General features: G+C 38.5%; 1 protein-coding gene across 2 annotated transcripts in view; it reads right to left on the bottom strand.

Moving 5' to 3' along the window:
• The window catches only part of slc6a4a (solute carrier family 6 member 4a), a 48144-nt gene extending 28290 nt beyond the window's left edge, over positions 1–19854 (bottom strand). The window contains exon 1 of one of the 2 annotated variants that reach the window (XM_088345469.1): positions 19742–19854. The gene's annotated coding sequence lies outside the window, so the exon portion shown is untranslated. Of the gene's footprint in view, positions 1–1269; positions 1381–19741 lie in introns of those variants that run through there. The other variant, XM_088345468.1, reaches the window with a different exon arrangement.
• Between the last annotated feature and the right edge of the window lie 3028 nt (positions 19855–22882).

Below are 22882 nucleotides of genomic sequence, written 5' to 3'. Positions count from 1 at the left end.
TTGCGTCCAATGTTAAGCAAATGATGTCTGCGACATTTATCGATTGATCAGTCATTGCGGTGATTTATAAACATAAAAACTCCTAAGCATCTAAACTTTAGGGGGGGCTTGCTGGAAAAAATGTGTGGAAATATAGTGTTAGCAAAAAACTAACTAACAAAAAAGACAATTTATTTTCTTTCTGTGCGGTCCAGTACCAAACTGCCCTGGTAGAGGTCCATGGCCGGGTGGTTGCCAACCACTGTTTTAACATATATTTAAAATACAACATTTAAAATACACCCCAAAGAAATAAAACTAAGATGCATGCACTCCGGTTCCAAATGGAGACACATTGTTTTACTTAAAACCAACCCTTGTAACCAATATCATGTGGAATGAATCAGAGTTGCGTAACTTTTCTCGATTCTTATCAAAAAGCTAATAGAAGAGGACAGGGATACATGCCGGACACATCAACACTTGCTCATAACACTTAATTTATATTGTCTAAAAAAAATTATAACATCATCAGATGGGATCAATATAATTTGTTTAAGCAGTCGTGCCTGGAGATGACACCGAACACAAAAAACTTAAAAGAGAAAAACAACCTTGAATTTAAATGAAAAACAACTGCAACTAACCAAACACACATGTCCTCGGAATGTATTTGTTTTGGGAAAGCATTTAAAGTTATGTTCAAAGTGGACTATTGACAATGCGCACATTTGCATGTTGAAATCTAAATGGATTACACGAGTAAAAACGAAAAGGGTAATTCACAAAATAGTAGATTTAAATTCTAGACATTCAATTTCATCGCCAAAATAAAATATTACAAAGTGAAAAGCACTATAATGCCCTTGTTACAGTCACAGGTCAATTTTATGTTCAAGCAACCCCCTTTCTTAATCAAATACTCCCAAAAAATAAAATAAAATACTACCAACAATGAAACTTTCCCCTCTGTTGCAATTCCACAAATATTTAACCACCAAAACACTGTCAAATGCCTCTGTTGGAGTTACAGTTTGACATTATTATCAAGCAACCCCATTTTTTTAATATAAATGCTACAAATTATGAACCAACAATAATGAAACGTTTATCTCTATTGCAATCTCACAAATATTTAACCCTGGAACAACACCTATTATAGAGTTACAGTTTGACTTTATGATCAAGCAACCCCATTTTTAAATCAAATTGTCCAAAACAATACTAGCAACAATGAAACTTTCACCTATTGCAATTCTACAAATATTAAACCCTAGGAACTCCTGTTACCTGTTGAGTGAGTTTGTTAAAAGAGAGCAGCAGCCAATAAAAAATAATTGAAAATTGGGAAAAATCCTTGCCAAATGAAGCAACAGCGTAGACTAGGACATTGGGACAGCCAACTGCCCAATGAGCTCTTGAACCTTTCCCGTTTTCTGCCTTTCCCCTCCCTCACTGCCTCTCACACTTTAACACACATACTGACACACATGCAGAGAGACGCACAACAGCCCAGCTATATGAAGTGATGGTGCATGCACAAAAGCAACTGATATTGAATGCATGTTTTGCACACCGGGAGCTATTTGAATAGAAACTGGATTGTTGTTTACTTCTCCACCTCAATGCATTATTAGTCACATGTATGTTTTTAAGGTGTTGTCACTAAGAGTTTTAAATGGTGATGTACAAACAATTTCTAGGGAGTATATTGGGACAATGTACCCTTTATGTTTATCATTTCAGTCTTTTAGAGGAGGCCCCAGGTTTAGAGCCTTGCCACCCCAGAGCCACAAGGCTTGGATAGCCTGTGGTTCTCTCAGTTCCTGTCGCCTGGATGAGAAGAGCCTCAAGTTCCATCGCCAAAAAAGATAAGGACTCGTTTTCTTCAACTTCCTGTGAGGCCATGTGCTGCCTTGCACACACCCCTTCCCTAAGGATCCCCCCTTTGTTCTCAGAGGTACGCAAAAAAAGATAACCCAACAACCTGCCTTTGGTGTTTTGGGGATAATATTACATGTCAACACCCTGTGAAAACAATTCCTGATCATTTAAAAGAGTTGATCATCTTAAAACCGGGTTTAATGATCAGTACTGTTAACCTGTTAAATCATTTTTTCCATCAACCCCCCTTAGTAACACCGCGAATGTTTGTGTAAACAATGTGCTTTAATCTTTCGTTTGATTTAGTTTTCCTTTTCATGTAAATAAAATGTAGTTTGTTAGAGTGAAACCATGAGCATTATTTTTTGGTTGTCTATGTTATTTTAATTTTGGACTGATCAATCATTATCCTAAATGAACTGCAAAATCGATCATTTAAAGAAAATGGAAGATAGAAAATACAGGGTGGGGTGATATCGGGCTGACCTACCATAATTCGGTAGTATAATCCTCCCCCAGGATTATTTAGATGATAGATACAGGTGTCCATGGTTAAATCTCTGCCTCTTTAAATCTCAGTTCTCTTTTAACTTTTAAAGATAAGAACTGGCCTCTGTGAAGCTTTGATACATGGACTGGCAAAACCTTGGAAGACCTCATGCATGCCAGACCCACCACATTGGCCTCCTCAAATCTTTTGTGCATTTTTATATAAATCATTTTTGGTGCCCTTTTCAAAACCCAGAGTTGATAGGGATGGAATCTTGAAGCATCCCACGTCTACATCTGCCTTTCACCTGGGTTCCTGACTACTTGAGTGAGTTAGGAGTTGAACATATGCAGGAATGGTCAAAGTTCTGTGAAGATTTATATTTAAAAGCATGAAAATACACACAATAATGCTGACAAGAAAGAAAAGGAGAAACGATAGCTTGAGAAATTATTAGGGATCAGATACACTGAGTTACCGGTGAAAAATGAAATAAAGAAAAATGACGACGATCCAAAAGCCAGTATGAAAGAACTCTGTGGAGAAAATAAATTGCAAATACATTGTCATACACTGTGGTAAATTATTCAAATTTTGAGGGTTTTACAGATAATATTTTAACGCGCATGTCTTTTCAGGAAAGAAACAAAGACAGTAAAATTACCCACTACCAACAACAAAACATGCTTACGGTCTCCTGCGCATTTCCTACAAAAACAGCTAACCTAACACTATTCATATGTCTTCTAAAGAGACATTGTGCAGTATTTCCCACCTCATAGTTTTAGATACTAAAAGAAATCATTAGAAAGAAAAAAACAGCATTGATTTGAAAAACAAGCAAGAATACACGAACTATCATCTAAACTTGCATTTGTTTAAATACTCGCAGAGCACAGTTTGGTCACTTTGAAACTCAATAGTTTGTACATTTTCCTTGTGCTTTTTTAGCAGTCGTTTTTGGTTGCAGTACACAATATAGTAACAGCTAGTGGTCAAATATCATAGAGTGTCCCTGTAACATTACACATCTGATATGACATAATTTCGAATGTGTACGGAATAACATCTAAGCCTTTGCAAATAATCAATTTTAAACTGCCTTTGCAACTAACTCTGTGGTTTTAAAGTTGGACCTGAGTAGTTGCCAATCTCTGGGAAGTTAAAACAACCTATAATGCCCAAAACAGGAGCTTGTAATAAAAATAAACATGATCCTAGATATAAAACACGGATTTAACATTTGGAACTGGAGAACATTGGAGTTGTTCATGTGCTAACAAGATGCCTGCTGAGTAGACTTTGGATTTGCTGACAACCTTTAGACCAGGGGTGTCAAACTCATTTCAACTCGGGGGCCGCACGATAGAACAAACATTCTCTCGGGGGCCGGAATAATAGATTAGAGAGAAAGAAAGAGAGAGAGAAATAAATAAGAGAAAGAGGGAGGGAAAAGGAGAGAGGGTGGGACAAAGGAAGACATAGAGAGAAGAGAGAGAGAGAGGGAGAGAGCGTGAGAAATAAAAAAAGATAAAAAAGAGAAGTAGTAAGAAGAAAGAGAAAATAAATAAATCTAAAGATAGAAGGAGCAAAAAGAGAAGGAGGGAAAGGGAGAAGGGGAGGAAGAGAGAAAGAAAAAAGACTGCGGTCGGTTTTTTTGGGCTCATTTGCATATTTTTGCCTGATTTTTAGTCATTTTATGGGTCGTTTCAAATCTTTAAGTTTGTTTTCGGTCATTTTCGTACTTTTAAGTAATACAGTGCATCCGGAAAGTATTCACAGCGCTTCACTTTTTCCACATTTTGTTATTTTGTTACAACCTCATTCCAAATTGTATTAATTTAATCTCTTATCTCAAAATTCTACACAAAATACTCCATTATGACAATGTGAAAACGTTTTTTTTTTTTTTTTTAATTATTTATTAAAAATAGAAAACTAAGAAATCACATTTACATAAGTATTCACAGCCTTTGCTTAATACTTTGTTGATCCACCTTTGGCAGCAAATACAGCCTTAAGTCTTTTTGAATATAATCCCACAAGTTTAGCACACCTATCTTTAGGCAGTTTTGCCCATTCTTCTTTGCAATAAGTCTCAAGCTCAATCAGGTTGGATGGGGGACGTTTGTGCACAGCCATTTTCAGATCTCTCCAGAGATGTTCGATCGGATTCAAGTCTGGACTCTGGCTGGGCCACTCCAGGAGTGGTTCTGAAGCCAATCTTTTGAGATCTTATCTGTGTGCTTTGGGTCGTTGTCCTGCTGAAAAATGAACCTTCGCCCCAGCCTTAGGTCAAGAGCGCTCTGGAGTAGGTTTTCATCCAGGATATCTCTATATATTGCTGCATTAATTTTTTCTTCTATCCTGACTAGTCTGCCAGTTCCTGCTGCTGAAAAACATCCCCGCAGCATGATGCTGCCACCACCATGCTTCACTGTAGGGATGGTATTGGCCTGGTAATGAGCGGTGCCTGGTTTCCTCCAAACATGGCGACTGGCATTCACACCAAAGAGTTCAATCTTTGTCTCATCAGACCAGAGAATTTTGTTTCTCATGGTCTGAGAGTCATTCAGGTGGTTTTTGGCAAATTCCAGACGGGCTTCCATGTTCCTTTTACTAAGGAGTGGCTTTCGTCTGGCCACTCTACCATACAGGCCTGATTGGTGGATTGCTGCAGAGATAGTTGTCCTTCTGGAAGGCTCTCCTCTCTCCACAGAGGAACGCTGGAGCTCTGACAGAGTGACCATCGGGTTCTTGGTCACCTCCCTGACTAAGGCCCTTCTTCCCCGATCGCTCAGTTTAGAAGGCCGGCCAGCTCTAGAAAGAGTCCTGGTGGTTCCAAATGTCTTCCATTTACGAATAATGGAGGCCACTGTGCTCATTGGGACCTTCAAAGGAGCAGAAAGTTTTCTGTATCCTTCCCCAGATTTGTGCCTCAAAACAATCCTGTCTCGCAGGTCTACAGACAGTTCTTTTGACTTCATGCTTGGTGTTTGTGCTCTGACATGCACACTCAACTGTGGGACCTTAAATAGACAGGTGTGTGCCTTTCCAAATCATGTCCAATCAACTGAATTTACTGCAGGTGGACTCCAATTAAGCTGTAGAAAGATCTCAAGGATGATCAGTGGAAAAAAGATGCACCTGAGCTCAATTTTGAGCTTCATGGCAAAGGCTGTGAATACTTATGTAAATGTGATTTCTTGGTTTTCTATTTTTAATAAATTCAAAAAAAGTAAAAAAAAAAACTTTTTCACATTGTCATAATGGAGTATTTTGTGTAGAATTTTGAGACAAGAGATTAAATTAATACAATTTGGAATGAGGCCGTAACATAACAAAATGTGGAAAAAGTGAAGCGCTGTGAATACTTTCTGGATGCACTGTATGTCCTTTTTTACCCTACTTCAGTACTTCTATATACTTTTCAGCACTTTTTCATTCCTTTCAGTACTTCTTCACACATTTTACTATCTTTTGTACACATTCATTCCTTTTAGTACTTTTAAAGTTAATTTAATACCGGTCAGGATATTTATCAAATTTTAAAATTGCATTTATTTTCTATGGTACTTTTCTTTATATTTGTCTTTTTATTTTTCATTTTATAGACGATTTTAATCTTGAAGGTGGTGTGCGTAACTTAAAAAATATTCTACTTACTGACGCCATCATCTGGCTGAAATCATCATTGCAGCCTACGTCAAGGTCCCTGTCTGCCGCGTGCATGTTCGTGTCTTTTAGACACGACATATCAACTCTTCTTATTTTCATCTTTTTTTGCAGTTTTTGTTGGTATTTGGACTGCATTTGAAACAGTCCTTTTCTTACTTTCACCATTTTCAAAACAACCAGCACGCCCGTGAATTAACTATGCAACATTTGTTTCTGGCGGAGTAATAACAGTGTAATAATGAGATAAAACTAAATCCTTTTTTCATAATTTTTTAAGATATTCATTTATTTTCATCTTAGTGTTAAAAAAAATAAAGATATTAGCGAACATTGGAAGGTTTTCATCAAAGCTTTTCTGATGCAGCCACCAGGTAATTTCAATTTGAAACCTCTGTATGAGATCAAAATCAAACAAAGCAACAACCTTAGGTTCACCATCGCCATTTACTAAAGAAATGCTTATCAGACTCTTGCAACTCTTAGTAGTTTCCCTGAGCGGTTAACTTTTATTTTCTTCTCTGTGTTATCTATTTGCAAGTATGCAGTCAAGGACCAGAAAGGTTGGTAGGTGAGAAGTACAACGCCTAAAAGAAAATATTCAGAGGAAGGAAAGTAAGGGAGTCTGATAATGATGTATGAGTCTAAGGCGTGACTTGATTAAATACACAGATAGAGTTGCATTAAGAATGTACTGTTCATGAAAGAAAATCATTGTCCGTTTTTAAAGATAAGTTTGTAATGCTTGATTCCTGCTTTTGACACTATTGTGTGGTCATCTTTTGGGTATAATTAATCAAATATTTTTAAATAACTGGTGGACAGTGTCAAGATAGTATCAATATGCTCGATTTTGTTCCTCTTTTGGGTATAGTAAATAAAAAATGTAATCAAATTGGTGGACAGACCTAACAAACATGTTATATGTCAGACCAAGTTCACTGTGCCACATTCGCCTAACATGCAAAAAGTCCCCGATTCGAGACGGAGTGGAAACACTCAGGGATGGGCGCCACCTGGCTGTACTTGCCCAAGACACACCACAGGAAATAGAGCCCCTACGACCCGTGTGGTTAATGGATCCGAACCTAACCCACCTCACAAACACAATCATTAAGTTCGCCGACTATACCACCTTGATTGGCCTCATCTCTGTAGGGGACGAGGCGGCGCACAGGCATGAGGTGGAGTCACTGTCAACGTGGTGTTCGAAAAACCACCTCAAATTTCTGGGTGTGCACATCCCCGACGACCTCTCCTGGTCTGCAAACACCAGAGCGGTGTTAGGGAAGGCCCAGCAGCGACTACATTTCCTGAGAGTGCTCAGGAAAAATCATCTAAAACAGCAGCTGCAGGTGTCCTTTTACAAAGCCACAGTGGAGAGCATTCTAACATACTGCATTACGGCGTGGTATGCTGGGTGCACAGCAGCAGATAGGAAAACGCTCCAGAGGGTCATCAAAACAGCCCAGAAAATCGTCGGTTGCTCTCTGCCCAGTCTGGAGGACATTGCCTGCTCTCGCTACCTCAGCAGAGCAGAAAACATCATCAAGGACTTTTCTCACTCAGGCTACCACCTCTTTGACCTGCTGCCTTCCGGCAAGCGCTACAGGTCACACAAAACAAAAACAAACAGACTTAGTGACAGTTTCTACCCCAGAGCCATTACCACCCTAAACGCACACCGCACAAAAAACTGAAAACTCCTGCAAACACACTACCTCATACGAACGTAAAATGGTACTCATGTCTAAGTTTCTTGCACAATGTTGACTGCACTATGTTTACTGCTCACCTTGCACAATGTTCACTATTTTTTTGCACTATGTTGACTATTTTTGCACCAAATGCATTTTGCACAAACCCTTACAATACCAACTGTACGTAACATCCTACATGCCGTCATTTCTTTGTGTAAATATTGTGTAAATTATAACTATAAACTTATCCTCCTTGTTTTATAACCTTATCTTCTCTGTTCCTTATCTTCTTGGTTTCTTTACCTCACTGTGAATGTGTGAACTGGAGTGTCATGCCCAATTTCGTTGTCAAAATATGTTAACCCATTTTGTAACAATCACAATAAAGGTATATTCTATTCTATTTTACTTTTATACATTTACATGTTCATAATGTCCCGCTGGGGAAAAGTGCACATGAGGTTAACACTGGGGAGTTTTACAACCAAATGAAAAGGAACCAAAAAGCTCTTGACAGGATGCACACACTTTGTGGAGCTCTTTAACATTGCTATGAATATGCTGGAGGCATTTCAATTATAGAGGGTGGGCTGAGGGCATGAGCTAAGGAGGCTAGGCTACAAGATTTTTCAGCTTATCGAGCTTTAATGTTTAATGTGCAACAATGAACCCATCAATCCAGAGCCCTCAGTTGACATACTTGCATAGACATCGGCAAGTTAATCAATTAATTCAGAATTTTTGAAAGGGTCCGCATACCCGTCAAGCTCCAGGGCTTCATGCCCTTACGAACTGTCGTATTTTCTCTTACAAAATACAAAATAATCTTACACCATATTTTTTTTAAACGTGTTTAATTATGTAGTTTAAAATGTTATATTGTACATGTGTGTCGTTATATCATATATATATTGTTAATTAACATTTTTTGTTAGATACTGAGTTGCTCGACATGAATGAGGTTTATTATAAAAAAAGTTCAAAAATGAAGTCGCTCGGACGTTTACTGTAGAAGGAAAAAATGCGTGCAAATATAATTAAGTACAATAATACAGTTTCTTATTCAAATTATTCATTCATTTTCTGCATTAGATTATTGTTGGTAATCAGGGTTGGGTAGGGTTACTTTAACTTGATTACTTTCAATTACTTTTGGATTACTCCAATACCAAATATGCTAATAAAAGACAAAATAAACTAAATATGAATAAAATTATGACTCACAACACGTGGTAAGCTTTCTCTCCTGGCTTTGATCTCTTTGATCTCCGGCAAAACTAACAAAATGCGACAGAAACAAAATGAAAATAAATCCAAACAGCTTGCCAACATCATTTTTGCCGTTCCATGTGTTCCGTTACTCCCCAAGCCTGCACAAAATTTAGTAATTTTATTCATATTTAGTTTCTTTTGTCTTTTATTAGCATATTTGGTATTGGAGTAATCCAAAAGTAATTGAAAGTAATCAAGTTAAACTAACCCTACCCAACCCTGTTAGTAATATACTGATTAAAGGGATAACCACAAACCTGTCTTTTTTCATTTTCTCCTTTTATACTTCCTTTTTTTCTTAACTTCTTCATACAACATGTTAATTCTCAATATAATGCATCAGCATGAGCCGAAAAAGCCGGTTCTCTAAAAAGAGACGGACTTCCTTTCACTACACAACTACCACATGAAATACGAGGCGGCAGACGCATGCGCACAGTAGCATCAAACCGTCGCTTCGTTTGCAATGGAAAAAAAACCCGATAACGGATAGAGGCTACCGCGGCGAACTTGTTTGACTTGATTGATTTGCCGTTTCGTGATAGTCGGTGTATACTGAATGGTACCCATGATTGACAAATTTGCGTTTTTCCGTTCAGATTTTCTTGCACGTCGTACTTGCTTAAAATGCATAATAAACGTACTTTGTAAGGCAAAAACGTACAGGTTGACTGGTATGGGTCAGTGAGAATTCTCTTAAGGATCCAAGACTCAAAAATCCAACAGAAGTGGAAAACATAAGAACATTCTTGAAAAGACTGGAATTTTCAAATCTACAAAGACCCAACTCATCACTTGGACCATGCAATCTCAAAACAGTTAACACTTTGAAAGGTTTTAGGTTTGATGTTTCCAATACAGCATCATGTCCTACTTGCTTTGCCCTTTTCCCGTTCTACAATTGAGAATGGAATGTATCGGCGTAGTAGCAAATGTTTTCCTCATGGATGATCTTTCAGTAGAGTTAACCTGTATGAGCACAACTCAATAACTTGACTTGACATTTTCATTAGAGATTGGTTGAGGAGTTAAGGCAGAGCCGCGGAAGTGGACCATCAAGTGAAAGCCAATTGATTCTACTTCTCAGGTATAATGGAGGACCAGATACACGAGTGCGGTCCTGAAAGTATCTGTAGTAAACGGATCAAAGAAATATGACCATTCTCTTGCGGTCTCTTTCAGACCTGTTGCCCACTCTAGGGGACTGAAAATGTTGGGCCCAATGTCAACAGGCAGAGTAATCAAGCAAAGAATTATTCATAGTTTACAGCAAAATGTATCGCATCCTGTCTACTGGGAAGTTGCAGCAGATATGCACACGCTTAAGTCTTAAAAAAATCACAAACTTGATAGTGCAGTAGGCAATCAAAGCCATCAACAGTGCAAACCTTGCCCTCAGACCCTTGAGAAACAATAAGAGACTTCCATTGAAAGAAACATTTCTTTTCATTAGGGTTCAAAGGCAGTGTTCCCTCTAAGCTGCGCGCGTGCGCAATTGCGCACTGCTCGCACATTCTCAGCACACAAGAAAATCTAGCCAGCGCACAAAAATGAGGGCTCAAAAATACTACCGGTAATTAAGAAGCGACTTAAGTCAAAGTTACAGTGCATGAAGGTAAAAATACACGGGTTCCCCTGACGTTGTGTCCTAAATGCGGTATTTTTAAGTCGAGTTGAAGTATAACGAAGTTGAGTAAAATTAGTAGAGTTGGTCGAGAACCGGCTTCTTCGGCTCGGCTCACTAAAAGGAACTGGCTCTTTCGGGTCCTAAACGGCTCTTCAGGTTATTTTTACTTCTTTCATCCCTATATGGCCAAATATTCCGTAAAATTATGCACAAAATGACTTAAAGGAAGGGGAAATAGAACAAAAAAGAAAAAAATACCAAAATGAAAATGTAGTGAAAAGCTGAGAAAAAAGAAACAAAAGGAAAGGAAAAAGAAGGAAAAATTCAGAAAAAGCCAGAAAAAAAGAAAAGAAAGAAACAAAGGAAAAAAAGTAGATAGAGAACAAAAAGAAAAAAGTAACAGCTAGGTAAAAACAAACACAATGAGATTTTTGTTAAAGGAATTAAAAAAAAAGAAAAAAACAGGGAAAAAGAAAAAGTTTGTGTTGGATTCAAATAATTTCTAATTATACCAAGTCAATTTTTTTGCCAACATTGTACTTCCACTAAAAAATGTGATTAAATACAGTTGTGTATCGTGCAACCGACTAAATAGGCCCCCAAAATTTTAGTATTATGCGACAAAAGATACCAGGAAAAAAAAAGAGTGGAAATCTTGTGAAAGAATTGTTGTAAAAACAAATGACGTTTGTAGGCCGTACAACCTTTGCAATAATACATTAGTCAATTCTCAAAAGTGAAAATAATTTTTGCATTGCCGGAAACCCAGCAAAATGTAACGTGATGTCAAGTTTTGGACATGTTTGATAATGACTCAGTTGCCACACTTGGGGTTGCTGTTGCTCACTGTTGTTTCAAGCGTTGCTCCCGACTTTGTGTGAACGCTCAGACCCGTGGAAAATTACAGGGAACATTGTTCAAAAGTCCAAACGATTTGTCTAAAAACGTAAACTTGCTTTCCCAAATGGTATGACAGTCACAAGGTTTCGGGCAGGCGTTGCAGTTCTTCTATCTTGCAATGTAGGATTTATTTGTGAATAAATTACCTGTTTTTAGGTTAAATCTCATCTTCTGAGACCCATCTAGTGGTACAACTAGATCACTGCAGCTAATGTGCACAATACTGTGGAACCTCGGTTTTTGAACGCCTCTCAATTCGAACAAATCGGAGTCCGACCAAAAATGTCGAGAAAGTCTTGCTTCGCTGTTCGGTCAAAAAATCGGAGTTCACGCCGGTAATGCGTGAGTGCGTACGCTAGGGTGCGATGCTGAGTGTAGATCGCTCTTTTTGTGACCAACTGTTATCGCGTGCGGACGTGCTTCGTTTTGCTTTCGCTTTTAATATAGGTATACCAAGTGTTTTAGCCCCTAATTATGCCTTCGAAGAAAGTCAGTGCAAGCAGCAAAGTTGCTACAGGTGAAAAAAGAAAAGTAGTGCGTACAACTATTGCATTTAAGAAAGAAATAATAGCAAAATATGAAGGAGGCGTGCGAGTGTCGGATCTTGCTTGGGAATACCCCACCGTCCACCTGTGCCTTCTGCTGACCACCACAAAGGTAAGAAATCCTATTCATAATTCTTTTCTTTATCCTTTTTATTTTTTTATTTTTACACGTTCATGTTAGCGTAATAGCGTACGGAAGATTACGATACTGCGAATGTACAATTAGCCTTAATTAGCTTTATGTTTATGTTAAACATTCAAGGTAAACATTCAGGGTGTTGGAACGGATTAAAACGATTTACATTATTTTTAATGGGAAAAAATGATTTCGGTGATCGAACAAATCGGTTTTCGAACAGGGTTCTGGAACGGATTATGGTCGAGAACCGAGGTTCCACTGTACTTGGAAAAGCGGAAGTTACGCTCTCAGAGAGATAGACAACAGTAGCATGCAGTTTTCTTTTGATCTTGAGGTTGTATTGCCTTTACGTTTTACTCACTTGTGTGTAACAACTTTTGTGCGTTTCGAATTGGCGTGTGCAGGTAATCAAGAAGAAATTGGCAGTAGCAGTGACTTTTTCGATATGCTAATAACCTTCAAATTCGGGGCTAGTCAAGACGGTGTCTTGGATGCATTTAATTGGCTATTATATGTTTATGCAGACACCAGATGTCCATTCTGTAATTATTTGTGTCTGTATTTTCAGTTTATCCCTTTTTTAATGTCAGTAAACCTGCTTTGACACATTCAGAGTCATTGATATGAGGATGGTGACAGCCATGGTAGCAATGGGGGTACCGCGTTCATGTAAACGCGCACTCTGGTCAGATTTTGGTCTAAATCCGACTTCCAATAGTTAGATTAAAATGATTGGGTTAGTACTTTTCATTTTTCGATTACTCGTGCAATTAAATTGTCCAGTTGCTGCAGACGCAGCACAGGGGTATTTTTTCTTTGTTATTGCCACTAAGAACTGTATTTTCAAGTTCAATTCCTATTTGAATGAGTTTTTAGTGATCAGAGATATCTGCTTTGCAGCTATTTAGGGTTAACTTGGATGGTTTTGAGAGGCTTGGAACAGATTATTTCCAGTTTCCAGTTACTTCTTACGGGAGAAATTTGTTTGAGATACAAGAAATTCTAGATAAGAGCATGATTCGGGAATGACTTCATCTTGTATGTAGATGGGCCAACAATTTGTACAGCTGTATGAATGAGAATCTTAACATAACTAAAGGTGCTTTTACTTACATCTGTGATAATTTGATACAAAACTATTCTGTACACTTTCCGGATTAGTTTACAGAATTGACATCAATGTCTGATTACTACCTTGTGATTGCGGAAACATTGATTGGCTTTCTGCCAACTTTTTAGAAACGTAGAGGAACAGTGGGATACACATTGGAGTACGCTGATTAAAGGAAGTGGAAATTGTGAGGGAACAAGCATACACAATTAATTCTTCACATTAGAATTCCAAGGGTTAGTTGTTTAACCTAATTGCAGTAATTCTCCGCCTAAAAGGCGCACCTAAAAGTTCCCTTACTGGACAAATAGTTGAAAGTGTGCCTTATAACCCAGAACTCCTTATGAACAGTGGATAAGATTAGAAATGCATACAGTTTTTATACGCGTGTGTTAGTACAGAGGGATCCACGTTTTACTACAGTATATTCAATGAACTAAACATAGTCGCAAAGCATTGTATGGAACGGGAATCCAAGCTGAATTGCTGTGACGAGAGCGCCGATACTTAACCACTCGAGCGCCAGTAATACTGATAACATAAGAAAAGGCATTCAATTTGATTTCGTTATTACGCCATTTTTAATCAAGGTACCAGAAACAAATGTTACAGAACAGAGAACCAGACATTTCGTACTGTAAGATATAAATAAGACGCTAAGTCTTATTCATGATCAGATACGCCAAAGAATTGTGTCTCTCGTCGTGCTTTTTTGTGTTCATTTATATCTTTGAGGACTTTCTGTTTCCTCCATTCTCTAACATTTGTTTCTGGCATAGTAAGAATTGTTCGATAATGGGATAAAATCAAATGCTTTTTCATGTGTCGTCTGCATCGCCAGTGATTACGTTTTGGCATTCTCTCCTCCATGACCCGGGCTCGACTCCCGTTACATATAATGTTTTGCGATTTGAATCAGTGACATTTTTCGCTTGATCAATCATTTCACTATCATATACCATTCATCCATCCATCATCTGTACCGCTTATCCTCAGCAGGGTCATGGGGGGTGCTGGAGCCCATCCAAACTGTCTTCGGGCAGTCGCAGGGCACGCAGAGACAGACAACTCACTCGCGCAATCACACCTAGGGACAATTTGGACTGGCCAATTAACCTGAAAGACATGTTTTTGGAATGCGGGAGGAAACCGCAGTGCCCGGAGGACACCCGGGCAAGCACGGTTAGAACATGCAAACTCCACACATGAGGTTTGATCCCATGACCTGAGAACTGTGCCACGGACGCGCTAACCACTGCGCCGCCATGCTGCCCAGTATTATGTACCATAGGTGTATAATGAACAGTCATACACAAATAAATACAGTAGCTCTCCCTTGTAGTTGTAATTCCATGCACCTTATATCCCCATGCACCTTGTGATAGTTCGGAAAATATGGGAAACGTAAATACACGTAAATGTTTTGATTGTGATTTTAAAATAAATGAGTATTTACCCTTCTGTTATCCTTATTTTCTGTAGCTACCCCGTGTCCTCAAAATGAAGCGTATTCACTAAACCCCCAGTATAAGTAGATGCAGTTTAAACACCAAATATCAGATTGCTTGAAAATTACAACTTGTCCTCTTAGCACTTTACATGCGATAGTTATTCCTCTTTAATTGTACTTTTATAGCTAAAGTAAAGGGGGAAATGTGTGGAGTGATTTCGGGTGCATTTACTTTCATTTCAATGACTAAAGTTGCTTTCTGTTTTCCTTGAGCCGAGACTGATCAGAGGCACGTGAAGACAACCACATTAGTCTCATTTACTTCTGATTCTGATTGATCTTAGACGTAACTAAAACATTGTAACATCAGGTCACTCTGTGACCTTGGTTTCAACTCTATCTTAAAAAACAACATTTGATTTTTCTACTGTTGGGACCAATCTAGGAAAAGTCAAATACTATATTTTCTGGACTATAAATCGTGTGATTTTTCATAGTTTAGCCAGGGTTGCAACTTATATGTTGGTGAGAGTTCTATGTGAAATTATTAGCACATAATTATATCATTGAGAGGGCGGCACGGCGGATGGGTGGTTCGTGCGCAACCCTATGGTGCAGAGGTTAAGGGTTCAAGTCCAGCTACTGCAAACTCCCCGTGTGGAGTTTGCATGTTCTCCCCATGGTTGCGTGGGTTTCCTCCTGACACTCCGGTTTCCTCCCACATTTCAAAAACATGCATGTCAGGTTAATTGGCCGTTCCAAATTGTCCCTGGGCAAGAATGTACGAGTGAATGGTTGTCTCGGTGTGCCCTGCGACTAGCTGGCAACCGGTTCAGGGTGTCCCCTGCCCGATGCCTGAAGATAGCTGGGAGAAGATAGCTGGGATTGGCAGGTAATGATATAACCATCCATCCATTGAGTTTTATGTTTTTATTACTGATGACTGTACTTGCTCAGGACACACCACGGGAAATGGTGACCCTGCAATCGTAGTGGTTAAGGGATCCAACCAACCAATATCATTTTACATTTTATCTTCACACTAAGCCGCAAGAGGGCGCTATAGGCCTGTGTTGGTGATTTCAACTTTGCCCTGTTGCGTGGAGGGGCATAAATGAAAAGAGCTGAACAAAATGGCACTGAAAAGAAAACTCTATTTTGCGGATTACAAGCTGCAAATAGTGAAACATGCTGCCAAAAAGATTAATAGAATAGAATATACCTATATTGTCATTGTTACAAAATGGGTTAACATATTGTGACAACGAAATTGGGAATGACACTCCAAGTTTCACACATTTACAGTGAGGTAAAAAAGCCAAGAAGATAAAGGAACAGACAAGATAAGGTTATTAAACAAGGAGGATAAGGTTATAGTTATAATTTACACAATATTTACACAAGAAATGTCGGCATGTAGGATGTTACGTACAGTTTGGTATCGTAATACAGTTTGGTATCGTAAGGGTTTGTGCAATTACACATTTGGTGCAAAAATAGTCATCATAGTGCAAAAAAAAAAGTCAAACATTGTGCAAGGTAAGCAGTAAACATAGTGCAGTCAACATGTGCGTAGAAACATAGACATGAGTACCATTTTAATGGAGCAGCAGAAAGGAAGTTTAGAGTTAGCGAGAAGCTAAAGATGACGATGAGTCTGTCGTAAGCGACGTGGAAGCGGAAGGAAGCAGAAGGAAGAAAAGGCGCATCGTCTGGCGTGACACCGAAGATGAAAATGTGATTTGGATTCAGTGATATAGAGTGAAACTGAAAGTTTTAGGGTCTCACATACCTCCTACAACCAGAGGGCCCCAACCGGGGTTTTAACTGGGCACAGGTGTTTCCGACCACTAAACATCCGTGCCCAATTATCCTGCACCCTTTAAAAAGGACATTTTGATCTGAACATGGTTGTTGGGTTATTGTCATCATTCAGGGGGGTCACCACAACTGTGGGTCATTTTGACCCGAAAACAACAAGGGGTTGGTAAAACCCTTGCTGCATGACACGCAGAGCTGGCCCAAGGCATAAGCGAGCTAAGCGGCTGCTTAGAGCCCAGCAACCAATATTCCCTCTAATTTTCAACGGGTCTAAGCGTTCACACAAAGTCGGTGAGCAATTACCGAGCCATGGTAAACGTTTGAAACAACAGTGAGCAACAGCAATCCCAAGTGTGGCAACTAAGTCATTATCAAACATGTCCAAAACTTGACATCAAGTTACATTTTGCTGAGTTTCTGGCAATGCAAAATTATTTTTCTCTTTTGAATGAATTGACTCATGTACTATCGCAAAGGTTGTACGGCCTACAAACGTCCTTTGTTCTTACAATTCTTTCACAAGATATCCATTTCTTTTTATTACCTGATATATTTTGTCACATAATATTAACATTTTGGGGGCTTATTTAGTCGGTTGTAAGATACAGAACTGTACTTAAATCACATTTTTTAGTGGAAGTACAATGTTGGCAACAAGATTCACTTGATATAATTGGAAATTATTTGAATGCAACACAAACCTTTTCTTCTTTTTTCCGTGTTTTTTTCCACTTTGTTTTAAATTCCTTTAGAAAAAAGTCTCATTGCGTTTTGTTTTTTCCCAGCTGTTACTTTTTTCTTTTTGTTCTCTATTTACTTTTTTCTTACGTTTCTGGCTTTTTTTCCTGCTTTTTTCTAAATGTTTCCTTCTTTTTTTCAGCTTTTCACTCCTTTTTAATTTTGGTATTTTTTTCTTTTTTGTTCTATTCCCCCCTTCCTTTAAGTCATTTTGTGCATAATTTTACATAATATTTGGTCATGTTGGGATTAAAGAAGCAAAAACAACCTGAAGGGCCGTTTAGGACCCGAAAGAGCTGGTTCTTTTTAGTGAGCCGAGCCGAAGGAGCCGGTTCTCGACAAACTACTAACTTTTCTCAACTTCCTTCTACTTCGACTTCACTTCAAGATACCGCATTTAGGACACAACGTCAGGGGAACCCGTGTATTTTTACCTTCATGCACTGTAACTTTGACTTAAGTCGCTTCTTAATTAGTAATTTTGAGCCCTCCTTTTTGTGCTCTGGCAAGATTTGCTTATGCGCTGAGAATGTGCAGCTTAGAGGGAACAATGCCTGCAACCACTAAGGGGTCCCCAAGAGTCGTTAACTTTTTTGGTGCCAACATTGTCCCCTTTGTCACTTTGTGTGTCCACTCAAAAATACTTCTACAGAAATACAACAAAAACTCTACACAAAAACTACAAAACTAAATGTAAAAAAAGTGCTTTAATAAAAGAAACTTATTATTATTTTGCTTTCATTCTAAAAATAAAAAATAAAATAGAATTACAACAAAATACCACAAAAGTTATACGTACTATTTTACAACATACTATAACATAATTATTTATTCCAAAAATACTACAAAAAGACAACTACAGCAGTATTACAAAAATATTAAAGAAATATGACAAAAATACTGCTATGGAAATACTACAAAAAAAATCTACAAAAATACTACAAAAATACTGCTTTGGAAATAAATCAATAATCCTTCTAAAAAATATAAATACATAATAGTATAATATAAAAAAAATACAATATGAATATTTCAATAAAATTACTACTTTAAGAGGTTTACAACAGAAATACTGCAAATTACACCTATAACGATACTACGAAAAATATCCTATGGAAATCACAAAAATATAACAGAAATAAAACTACAGTAATACTGTACTTCAAAAATACTACGGAAATATTAGATGTATAACAAATAATTTTTGCAGAAATACTAAGAAATACAACAGAGATAGTACAAAAATAAAAATACTACAGTAATACACCAAAAACACTTTAATCATAAAACTACTGTAATAATACAAAAATACTACGGAAATACTACACATGTACAACAACAAATATAATTTCAAAATACAACAAAAGTACTACAGAAATTATAAAAAATTACTATGGAAATACTACATACAAATTACTTCAGAAATACTAAAAAAATAGTACAAAAATAAAACTACATTAACACTACAGAAAACTACAGAACTTCAATAAAAATCCAACTTCAGAAATACTACCAAAAAAAAACCTAAAAAAAAAACCTACAGTAATACTTTAAAACTAAATAACTAAATGAAGTGCTTAAAACAGGGACCTAATATACTATTTTGTTCTAATTGAGGTCGTTTCAAAATCAATTTGATTAAACTAATCTATTGAAAAAGAAGTATAACATGTCCAAAAAGTTGCCAATTCCAAGTATGGACGGAATTTATCAAGTAATAGGGGGCCCCAAATCTATTTTTTGCTTAGGGCCCCACGAAAGCTTGGGCTGGTGCTGATGACACGACCGACTTAAGCCCCGCATCACTACGTTTATTTAGAAGCAAGAAATGATGAACACATTCTGCACGCATCCCTGTGCTAATAAAATAGAAAAACCTATGCGTGTTCTTACCTCAGTGAGTCGAGCAGAGACACCAAAACCTGTTCAGCTTACGTTCGAGACACCTAATCAACACCCAGTTTGAACTCTGGCGCACGTCACTGTGCCACGCTCTGCTGAAGGTGCAAATACACGTGCATGCTCAAGCATGCGTGCACTCATTTCTAACATATGCACTCAATCCGAGACATTCGGATTCACGTTTATAGAATAAAGGACCGACGCGGAGACGAACGAGAAGGTAAACATTGGTCCCAAATGTAGATCAGATTGTAGAATGTGTGCCGGCCAGCAAGAGCTTACGAGTCACAGGTTGTGTGTGAGTCCTTGTCTAAATAACCCGTTTACAAGCACCTGCAAAGACTGGGCCAGAAGGCATCGTGCCAGGTATTGGAGCACAATCAGTCTACTTGGCCTCGGTTAGTGTGTGTACACGTGAGTGCGCGTACATCCAAGAGGGAAATGTGACTTACAAAGAGCAGAGTACTTGTTTATTACTAAATACTGTTTAAAAAGTATTTGCACTTACCAGTCTCTCTCTCTTTCCAACACAGCTTCTCGAATGTGTCGAACGCCATTCCAAACAGCATCAGCTGAGGCACTAGGTTAATCCTCATTGCAACACACACAAATCCACACCTACACACACAAATGCAAAACAGGAGTGGAAACTGAATGAAACGATTGGACTGCCATAACACCCCCCGCCTCCCAACTCTAAAATCAGTTAAAAACAATTTTATTGACTTTTAATTTATCTCCAATTCATCCGATGTCGGACCTTACTGGTGCCAACGAATCTTTGAAGGACTACGGAAAATTTAGTTCTGTATCGGCAAAGGACATATCAAAAGAAAGCTTCTACCCTAATGTTTCATTAGAAAAAGTAGGTTTCTAACTTTTAACTTTGTTTAGTCAAAAGCAACTGTACCGGTCCGTCGTGGTGAAGACGGAGCTGAGCCGAAAGGCAAAGCTCTCGATCTACGTTCCTACCCTCACCTATGGTCATGAACTTTGGGTCATGACCAAAAGAACACGATCCCGGATACAAGTGGCAGAAATGAGTTTCCTCCGCAGGGTGGCTGGGTTCTCCCTTAGAGATAAGGTGAGAAGCTCAGTTATCCGGGAGGGACTCGGTGTAGAGCCACTGCTCCTCCGCGTTGAGAGGAGCCAGTTGAGGTGGCTCGGGCATCTAGTAAGGATGCCTCCTGGACGCCTCCCTCGGGAGGTGTTCCGGGCATGTCCTACCGGCAGGAGGACCCAGGGGCGACCCAGGACACGTTGGAGAGACTATGTCTCTCGGCTGGCTTGGGAACGCCTCGGGGTCCCGTCGGTGGCTAGGGATAGGGACGTCTGGGCTTCCCTTTTAATGCTGCTGCCCCCCGACCCGACCTCGGATAAGCGGAAGACAATGGATGGATGGATGGATGGATGGATGGATGGATAGTCAACAGCAGTTGAACATTGGTTTCGTGAAATTTTGAAAATACTAGTTTTTTTCTTTTTGCACTTCTGATATCCAATATGGAAACGATGCTATCCATAAACACAAGGTCATAACAACATTTTATTGCAAGAACACTGAATGTATTCATGAGCGATGCACGAACTTTGCAAGAACTTTTTAGCGCCCGATGTATCCGATGACGTGGTCACTCGATTTCAGACACCGACTCTCAATTGTTTGATAGAGGAAGCAAAGTAACACAAAAAGGTGGAGGGCTCCTTGATGTGTGGACATAGATCTAATCAAGGCCATTTCTGTTATCCATCAAACTGAAATTATTCCCACAGGCTTGATACTTAGTGTTCAGCAGCGCTAAGGCCTTTAGAATAGTTAAAGAAAAAAAAAAGAACAGCCACATTTTTACGTTTTTGCATCAGGGACAATGCTTCTGAAAACGTATTTACACTTTATGGTACCGAATGAGTTAAGGGAAATGTAATTCATCCAGATTGATCAATAACTATGTGTCGTATACAAAACCAAACGGAATGTGTATTGTTAATCCGTTAAAAGTTATCGCATGCCATTCAAGAAATGGATATTAATAGCATTTGATCATATAGCTTATGCATATCCAGGAGGGGTGGGATAACACATGCATAGGGTTAAAACACATTGGCAAAAGGGATATGCCAGGAAAAAATATGTGTACTTTTTTGTTTCTATTGTTAGTCTTAAATTCTATACCTGAGGGGCGAAAAGATAATGCTGAATAATAAAGGCCTATCCTATTTCTCATATTGTCGCTGTAATTTCAAAAACACATATTTCTATTTTTAATGGGTTTTTTTTTTAGTTGTTGCATGCAAATAAAGGCAAATAACAAATTTTTTAGAATAGCAGCGACAATATGCATTTATAATGTACATTTACATTTGATTTGTTTCATCTTTATAAGCTATTTAATCAAACTGTTTTATAAAGACTGGGATTAAATGCAAAGTCATCCATTAAGTCCCTTTCTTTAAGTACCAACTATATTGAAAAATTCAAAACACAATAAAGGGTACCTGAGAAGTTATTTTTTCTTCTAGAATAAAATATCTTGATGAATAAAATAGGTGATTTAAAAGAAGAGCAAGTAAAAAAAAGTGTAGCCAACTATTTCAATGTTGGGGACAAGAGATACACCAAATAAACACATTTCCATTAATTTTTGTTTTCTTACCATTTTAGAGATATTTTACATTTCCATTAGGCGGGCCACATGAAAACACATGATGGGGCCGCATGTGGGCCACACGCCATAGTTTGCCAACCCTTGTTATCATGTTCCCTTGACCACCTGGATCGTAGAGGCGCCACTTCCTGTGGTGTGTCTTGGGCAAGTACAGCCTGGTGACACCTGTCCTTCTCCAGGCTGTTTTTTTGGGTACGGAAAAAAACCCAGAGAGTACTAGCTTCAACGGTTACCAGTAGCAAGCCTCTTGATCAGACTCTGATGCAGCACTTTAATCATCTGGTTGCCGTTGATTTTCAGTATAAAGCGCCATCCCGCTTCTCAGAGATGCGCCGGACCTCGGCACTGACGAGCAGCAGCGTGTGACAATACTCAATACTAGGTCCTAAAAATAAATATATTTTGAGTGCCTGAAAACTTACAAAGAATACAGTAGACCTCCAGGATACAACGTCCATGCTTTACGATGTTTTCATTCTACATTATCAAATAATATATTTTTTGGGCCACTCTTTACGGCATGTACCCCCACTTAAGGATGTTTTCACTCTACAATACATAAAAAAACCTAGATTTGGGGTGGCAGTAGCTCAGGAGGCAAAGCGCTCATCTTGGGATCAAGAGGTCGCCCGTTCGATTCCCGGTTCCTCTGTGTGTTATGTCGAAATCTCCTTGGGCAAGACACTGAATCCCTAATGCCCCCGAGAGCAGGTTGTTGCCTTTCATGTCTGATGCTGCTATCTGTGTGTGAATGGGTAAGTGTGAAGCACAATGTAAAGCACTTTTTCGATGTGATTTTTCTGCTTAATAAATGCAGACTCTAAAATACCAAATAAAATGCGTTGTCGGGCCCTCTTTACGGCCTTTTCCCCACCATACCAAATCAAACACAAAGTATGTGTGTCTGAAAACTTACAATAGTACAGCAAAACCCCACTTAATGATGATTTCACTCTACGATATCAAATCAGATGCATTGTGGG

This window comes from Urocampus carinirostris, chromosome 10 (assembly GCF_059441175.1).
Source record: "Urocampus carinirostris isolate Australia breed hairy pipefish chromosome 10, RoL_Ucar_1.0, whole genome shotgun sequence".
NCBI lineage: Eukaryota > Metazoa > Chordata > Actinopteri > Syngnathiformes > Syngnathidae > Urocampus > Urocampus carinirostris.
The sequence above is the reverse complement of the archived record's forward strand: the minus strand, read 5'-3'. Positions and strand labels throughout refer to the sequence as shown.